The 8,167-nt window shown below is 36.5% G+C and overlaps 1 long non-coding RNA gene and 1 other non-coding gene across 2 annotated transcripts; both read left to right on the plus strand.

Moving 5' to 3' along the window:
• Nucleotides 1-490: 490 nt before the first annotated feature.
• LOC113221548 lies at nucleotides 491-7,420 on the plus strand. The gene is made up of 4 exons (XR_003307929.2): nucleotides 491-644; nucleotides 1,420-1,557; nucleotides 4,149-4,217; nucleotides 7,366-7,420. It is a non-coding gene; the product is annotated as an uncharacterized LOC113221548 (long non-coding RNA).
• LOC113221549 lies at nucleotides 2,922-3,024 on the plus strand. The gene has a single exon (XR_003307930.1). It is a non-coding gene; the product is annotated as a U6 spliceosomal RNA (small nuclear RNA).
• Nucleotides 7,421-8,167: the final 747 nt, after the last annotated feature.

Raw genomic sequence — 8,167 nt, forward strand, 5'->3', positions numbered from 1 at the left:
AATACAGTTTTGTAATACTTCTCAAATGCAGGTGATCATGGAACCTTATTGTTGGGGTAAAGTTCTTCTGGTAAAACAAATATTCTTTGAAATATAGTTTAAGAAACACTACTCTAGAGGTAATTTAAATCATTAGTTTATTTTAAAAACTTAAAGCATTTGCTACTATGTCTTAGGTTTTAGAGTTATAGAGAAAAAAGATACAGCCTTTGCCCTCAAGAAGCTCTTGGTTTCAGTGGGAAACAATGAAATAATTACGATATACTGTGCTAAATGCTGAGATAGAAGCAAGGATTTTTGGGACTGGTAAATAAAGTGAGTTTTGGAGATGACCGAAGTTAATGTGGGGAGGCAGAGGAGTGGTGTTTGCAAGGCAGTGTGTGGGAAAGCACAGAGGAGTGAAAAGGAAGGGACTGCTTTGCATTTACTTTCTTTCTTTATTGGAAGTTTAAGTTCATAGCATCTTATAGAAGATTTTTAGTTCAGTTGAGAAATATGTAATTTTGTGAATTATAAATTGTTTTTGCTTTCTTACAGGAGGGAAACACTCCACTTTTGTTGGCTATAGATTCTACGGGACAGCAAATGGTGGAATTTTTATTGAAGAACCAGGCAAATATACATGCCGTTGACAATTTCAGAAGGTGCAATAGTTTTTGCTTTTTTTGTTGTTTTTTGTTTATTTCCTAAAAACCTGAGTGTTCTAGAGTGGTAACTGAAGTAAGAAATGTTAATAAGATTCACTTATAATTATTGGCATATAGTAAAAAATAATACAAATAATCAGTTAGGTAGAAAAGCAGTTATTTGGACTGAGCAACATTAAAAGCAGTATATAGTAGGCTTCATCTTCTCTTATAGACTGTTATTTGTAATCTGATGTTTTTGGTCCTGTAATCATAATAACTAAAGGGGTTTTGTATTTTCTAAATTTTATAAAGCATAGACTTTAACTTTCAGTTTACAACTACTACTGTTACTACTATTATTGTTGTTGTTGCTGTTGTTTTCAGCCTGCAGATAGCTCTTACTTGTTTGATTCCTAGTTGACTTTGAATTACAATATATCAGACTAGGAAAGCAATGGGGAAATCTTCATCTAAATCTTTGCCTACTTCAGATAAGCGACCTCAGCACAGTTTCTTGGTCACCGAAAGATTATAAATTAGGAGCTTGTATTATGTCATATCCCAATGGGACAAGAAGCTTCCTTGTTGTCCCTGCCTTCTAGCCTTGGTGGTAATTTACCAAGATGAACACGTGAGCACCCAAGATGCTTATACACATAAGCTAGTACATGTAAATGGTTATTATGTCTATCCTGACAGGCAAGGTATGAAATCGGTAAAGTGTATCCAATTTGCTAATTAAATATCTTTATTAAAGTTCTTGAATGCTGTTATTTCTTTGTTATTTTAGAACAGCCCTCATGCTTGCTGTGCAGCATAACTCGTCAAGTATCGTCAGCCTCCTCCTTCAACAAAATGTAAATATCTTTTCTCAAGACATGTTTGGCTAAACTGCTGAGGATTATGCTGTTTGTTGTGATTTGAGAAGGTATATGCTTATATTATGTTAATACTAAATTAAGGTTTAAAATGATTACAAATATTGCATCTCATACATTAGATGAGAGTTCATAGTTTGGTTGAGGTAGTTTGGAATGGCAACAAGTTAGTCCACTTTTTAACCAGAAATCAAACAGAAAGCTAGACTAGTTAGAAGTAGCAATGAGTGCAAGATTCTTTCAGGACCTTTGAAGACCTTTATCCCTAGGGATCTCAGTGTTGTTCATTTCATTCCAAGTATTACCCTTGTATGTGAGACATAAATAATGTCACATCTTTTACTTTCTTTTTTTCTTCCTTCTTTTTTTTTTTTTTTAAACAAAGTCTCACTATGTTGCCCATGTTCCTGAGCTCAAGTGATTCTCCTGCCTCGGCCTCGCAAAGGCCACCATGCCTGGCCTGACTTTCCAAATTAGTTGTTGGGTCTTGAAATGTCCAGTGTAGCAAAAAAATCTTGTATTATTCCCTGGGGCTATCTCTTATGCCTTCCTCCTTTGGATTTCTCAAAAAGCTAGGGGGTTCCCTAAGTCCAAGGGAGACAATCTTGCTTTACAAGTCAGAAGAAGGGGGGAAAAGGCCATTCTAGTCATTCTGTTGTTTCCATTGATTCACTTCCTATATTGCTGCCATTGTAACTTGTCCTGCAATCTGGTAATGATTGACTTTTGGCACCAGGATGCCCTTACTGATTCAGATCCCTCATTCTTCATGATGACTCATACACAGTATCCACAGCTACAATGTTTTTTAGTTCATGTATATAGGCTCAGCCATTGTTCCCAGCACCCTGCTCTGGCAGAGAGGCCTCCTGGCTTTACCCACACACATAGTGAATAAATTGACCTTCTCCCTAATACTAAAAACCTTATTTGTAGCCCACCTCTTAGCTAGGCCTAGCCTATACCTTCATGGTATGTTGTCCTTTGAGACCAGTTTCCATCTGTTCTCTAGCAAGTATTAGTTGGATTGTACTCAACAGTCAGGGATATTCAAATAATGTTGCAGGAAGAGAGCAGAGGTCCCTTTGCCTTTTGTTGTCACATCTGTACCTTGAGCCTTTTTTCTGTCCTGTGTAGCAGCTTTTCTTAGATAGCAGAATGTTCCACATTATCCTTCAATAGAGTAATGGGCATCAACTTGGAGTTGGCCCCTCAAGTAATGTGTTTCCATAATAATGAAAATCTGTCAGGCTATTTGCATCTCTACCTCAAGTTTTTAAAATATTTTAAAATTCTACCTCACAGGAAGTCATTCAACAGAATTCTCTGTATCTAAAGTAGATAATTTGGATTTAACAGAGCTAAGCCTCATCCATGACTTTTGAGTATCCATGTATAAAACAGGGCTTTATACTTGTTTCAACAGCACATATTCTAAAATTGGATCAATACAGAACAGATAAGCATGCCTGCTGCCTAAGGATGGCACACAAATTCAGAAAGCATTCCACATGTTGCGTAGTCCCTAGAAGGTCATTTGACTATTTGTTAACTAGCTTCAAGGAAATAATGTGAGTCAAACCAAAACAAGAGTCACCCGATATGGAAATTGTTATTATGATCATTATAGAAATATTCATGTAAGGTGATCTGTGAAATGAGAACAGAGCTGAGTGGCATATGGGATGTTACATGCAAATATGTTGTTAGTACATGACTTGGAAATGAGGAAACATCAACTTGCATCTCTTTCATGGAACTGAAAAACAATACAAGCAGGGCTTTTCTTGTATGTCAGTCGGAGAGGACCCAGAAGATGCAGCCTCTGACAGAGACCTGCTGGCTCTGAGTTTGAGGAGGTAGAGAAGGAATGGTAGTTGTCCCAGCCAGGTTTTGACATCTATTAGTTTTCTGCCCTTGGTGTGATTGATGAGCTCAGTAATAGGGGACAATTAGGTTATATGTTTTAATGAGACAATAATATATTTATATATAAATTTAGTTACAATTTATGAACTAGCTAAAATGCTCTGAACTATAAGCCACAATGAATAGAACTAATAACCAAAATTAGCACTTAATAATATTCTCTGAAAACTGTGACATTCAAATATTAGAACCTATAAAAAAACACTCATCAGGTTTTGTTTGAGATTCCAAAATTGTTCCAGCAATGCAGCTCAAGAATAAATTTTTCCATTGCTTTACTATTTCTCTGAACATTTAAACATTTTATCTCATTACATCCTGCTAACAACCTAGTAAAGTCAAGTAGTAAAATCTTTGTGTTTTAGAAGTAGCCACGGAGCCTAAGAGAAGCAACTGGTCTGAAAACAAAATACCTATTGGTTACAGAGTGAGGACTTACTCTGAGTGCAGGACAGTTTCCAGGCTGTTAAGTTAACTAGAATTAACTTACTGAGCTATGTTTTTCTCAGTTTATGAGTACTTCCTGTTTTTTTCTTTAATTAGAAGCTTAATAAGTTTATAGAGCTTAAAATTTTCAAGTGTATTGGACATTAGAGTTCTGATATTAGCTCTGATATTGTCTGAAATGTTTTAAGAATTTAATATGTTTGGTAAATATTTTTCATATCGCTATTAAAATACTAATTTTATTTATTACATTTATTATGCATAGCATTCAACAACAAATTTTGGAACATAAAAATAAGATAACTTAAAAATCATCTTCGAAATGACAATCAAGGTAAGACTTCTGATAGTAAATTTCTCATTTCTCTTGGTGGTCTTACTGATTTTAAAAAGCAAAATTACAGGCCAGGCGTGGTGGCTCAAACATGTAATCCCAGCACTTTGGGAGGCCAAGGCGGGTGGATCACCTGAGGTCAGGATTTTGAGACCAGCCTGGCTAACATGGTGAAACCCCATCTCTACTAAAAATATGAAAATTAGCTGGGCGTGGTGGTGGGTGCCTGTAATCCCAGCTGCTTGGGAGGCTGAGGCAGGAGAATCACTTGAACCCAGGAAATGGAGGTTGCAGTGAGCTGAGATGGCACCACTGCACTCTAGCCTGGATGAAAGAGCGAGACTCTATCTCCAAAAAAACCCCAAAAAAGTAAGATTACGTATTTTTAATCATAAAAGAGCAGTTTAAAATATGTATATTTATGTATAAATTAATTTTTTAAATTTAATTTCTTTAGTTTAGAATTCAGAGTTAAGAAGTTAGTTCTCAATCTCAAACAGTATTCTCTGAAAAAAATTTATGATCCCTGAAATTCTACATTATATTTTTGTATTAATATAAATAAGAAATTAGATTTCTAAGTTAGCATGTTGCATTTTCCTCTATAATTACATTGTTACAAATTGGACTTGTTATGCAAATGGATCTTCTATTTAATTTTTATAGTAAATGGTTTATATTTAGTAAATAAATGTTAATTACAGTTGATTCTTGAATATTTTGGGAGTTAGGGACTCTGATCCCTGTGCAGTTGAAAATCTGAGTATAACTTTGACTCCTTCCAAACATAACTACTAATAGCCTACCATTGACTGGAAACTTTACTGATAACATAAACAGTCGATGAACACATAGTTGGTATGTGTTGCATTATTATATACTATGCTTTTAGAATAAAATAAGCTAGAGAAATGAAGCTGTTACAAAGAAAATCATAGAAAAGAAAAAAACATACCTACTATTCATAAACATAAGTGAATCCTCCCAAAGGTTTTCATCTTCATCATCTTCAGGTTAATTAGGCTAAGGAGGAAGAAAATGGTTGGTTTTGCTGTCTCTTGGTTGCAGAAGCAGAAGAAAAATCTGCATATAAGTGGACCCCTGCAGTTCAAACTCTTATTGTTCAGGGTCAAGTGTATTACACAGGAATCTGTGTCACTAAGAAAGTAACTGTCTTTAAAACTGGGAATTCAACAATCCCTTTCTGATACCATAAACAAATGGCAATAAGAACCATAAAACTGAGCCATTGTGCACCCATACAAATAGGAGATTATTTCTGAAGATACCTACTGAATACAGAAGACAGAAAAGTAATTCCTTCCCAAGAAGCAGAAGTTATGTTACATATTCTTATACAAACAAGGTCTACTTTTAATTTATTCACCATAAGTTGGAACCTCATGAGATATATTCACTTCTTAGAACAAGCTGTGTTTTTTTATGTGCTGGATAATTATAATAATAGTAATTTTGTTGGGACAAGGTAATCTGTTACCATACTGGGCGTGGTGGCTCATGCATGTAATCCCAGCACTTGGAAGGCCAAGTAACGCAGATCACTTGAGGTCAGGAGTTTGAGACCAGCCTGGCCAATATGGTGAAACCCTCTCTCTACTAAAAGTACAAAAATTAGCCAGGCATGGGGGTGGGCACCCATATTCCCAACTACTCGGGAGGCTGAGGCAGGAGAATTGTTTGAACCTTGGAGGTGGAGATTGCAGTGAGCCAAGAACGTGCCACTGCACTCCAGCCTGGGTGACAGAGCAAGATTCCATCTCAAAAAACAAAAAAAACAAAAAAAAAAACTCTGGTAACCATTAGGCAAGAGATGATCATAATAAATATTCCAATAGCCAAACTCTAGGCTCAAAAAATTTTTTTTAATTATAATAAAATTATAAAAATGGTTCACAGTAACAAAAGTATAACACCTAATGTGTTGTACAATCTGAACTGTATAAAGACACCGTTAATTTAGTATATATTTATCAAATCACTTCTATAAGTTAGGTTTGGCAAATGCACAAGACAGATGGAATTGACGTAGTTTTTGTCTTTAAGGTGCTCATAATAGAATATTAGAATATAGATAACCATTTAATTTTTGTGTTTTTTAACAGAATTTTTAAGAAAAATATTTTATTTCATTCATATATTTGTCCACTTAAAAAATAACTATCATGTATCTTTTATAGACTAAGCATTTTTCCAGTGTGACAAAATACATTTAAAAAATACAGTTAGGAGATTGTTATTACCACTGTTATTTATTTACCACCTTAAATAGTGCTATGTGTCTAATGTCACCTGGGAGCTTATAGTTATTATTTATTACATATGTATCATGTTCAGTATGTTCCAGGCACATGTACATTTGTGGTAATGAATGCAAGCTTCTAAAATGTGGGTAGGATTTAGGGTGAGCGTGCAGAGTGGGTGGAACTTTGCCAGGTAAGGAGGCAGAGGGATGATGCTTGGCAGAAGGAGTATCTAACAAGCTTGCATGTTTGACAGAAGCAGCACCCGCGAAGAATGAAAGTTTTAAAACACAAGGAGCAAGTTCAAAAGATAGTGAACTTTGTAGAGTTTATGAGCAGTTCAGATTTACTAGTGCAAAAAAAATATGGAGAGCTTGTTAATGAAGTGAAAATAACTTATACTTATTATTTATTATGTGTTTGTTATGTTTAGTATGTGTCAGTGAAGGCAACCTTAGGAAAGACTTTGTTGTTGTTTTACCTGTGTCTAGAAACAAGACCAGTAAAAGACTTTTAATGGTATAAAACTGAGTAGATCTTATCCTGTGGGCCAGGGGAAACTTCTGAGGTAGAATGCTTTTGGCTGCAAATACTACAAGACCTAACAGTGACCAAAACCATAAGAACCAGGCTTGTTTTGGTTGTCCGGTGATATTATTGGATCCCGCTTGTTCCTCTTTCAGCTATGCTGTTGGCAGTGTCTTGTTCATGTCTCCTTTCATGGTTGGCTACTTAGCAAAAGCTCCAAACATCATGTTCTCACAAGACAGTATCTAAAGGCTGGAAGGGCTGCTTTTCTTCACATGTGTCTTTTAAATTGGGAGAAAACTCATAGGCTTGCAGGGGACTTTTTGTAATTTTTTTTTTTTTTTGGGGGGGGGATGTAGTCTCTCTCTGTCGCCAGTCTGGAGTCCAGTGGCACGATCTTGGCTCACTGCAGCCTCCACCTCCCAAGGTCAAGCAATTCTCCTGCCTCAGCCTCCCGAGGAGCTAGGACAACAGGCACGTGCGACCACGCCCAGGTAATTTTTCTATGTTTAGTAGAGATGGGGTTTCACCATGTTGGCCAGGATGGTCTCGGTCTCTTGACCTTGTGATCCGCCTGCCTCAGCCACCCAAAGTGCTGGGGTTACAGGCATGAGCCACGGTGCTCAGCCCTTTTTGTAAAATTTTATTAGCTGGGTCACACCGCATGTTCATTCCTAAACCAGGCACTGGGAAAGCAAATGTGGTTATGTGATTAGCTTTGAATAATCACTTACCTTTTGAAGCTGGAGAGGAGTATTGAGATAATAAATATCCAAATAGATTTGTGATTCTCCAGCAAGAAACAATAAGGAACTGCTCTTGGGTAGGGAGCCAGCAGTGTTTGCTCTAGAAATTCATTGGAAAATTGTGAGCAGGGGAGACATTAGATTCAATTTGAGAGAATTAGGGCATTCTGTTCAGAGTATAAAGCAGGGATTGGCGAGCTTTTTCTATAAAGGGCCATACAGGAAATATTTTAGGCCATGTGGTCTCTCTTTCTCTTTCTCTCTTTCTCTCTCTCTCTCTCTCTCTCTCAAGAACAATTTAAGCAGCTAAAGGCCATGTGGTCTCTGTCGTAGCTACTCAACCCTGCCATTGTAGTGTGAAAGCAGTCATAGGCAACATGTCAGTGAATAGGCATGACTGTACTCTCATAAAACT

Source organism: Piliocolobus tephrosceles, unplaced genomic scaffold (assembly GCF_002776525.5).
Source record: "Piliocolobus tephrosceles isolate RC106 unplaced genomic scaffold, ASM277652v3 unscaffolded_25787, whole genome shotgun sequence".
In the NCBI taxonomy this organism is placed as follows: domain Eukaryota; kingdom Metazoa; phylum Chordata; class Mammalia; order Primates; family Cercopithecidae; genus Piliocolobus; species Piliocolobus tephrosceles.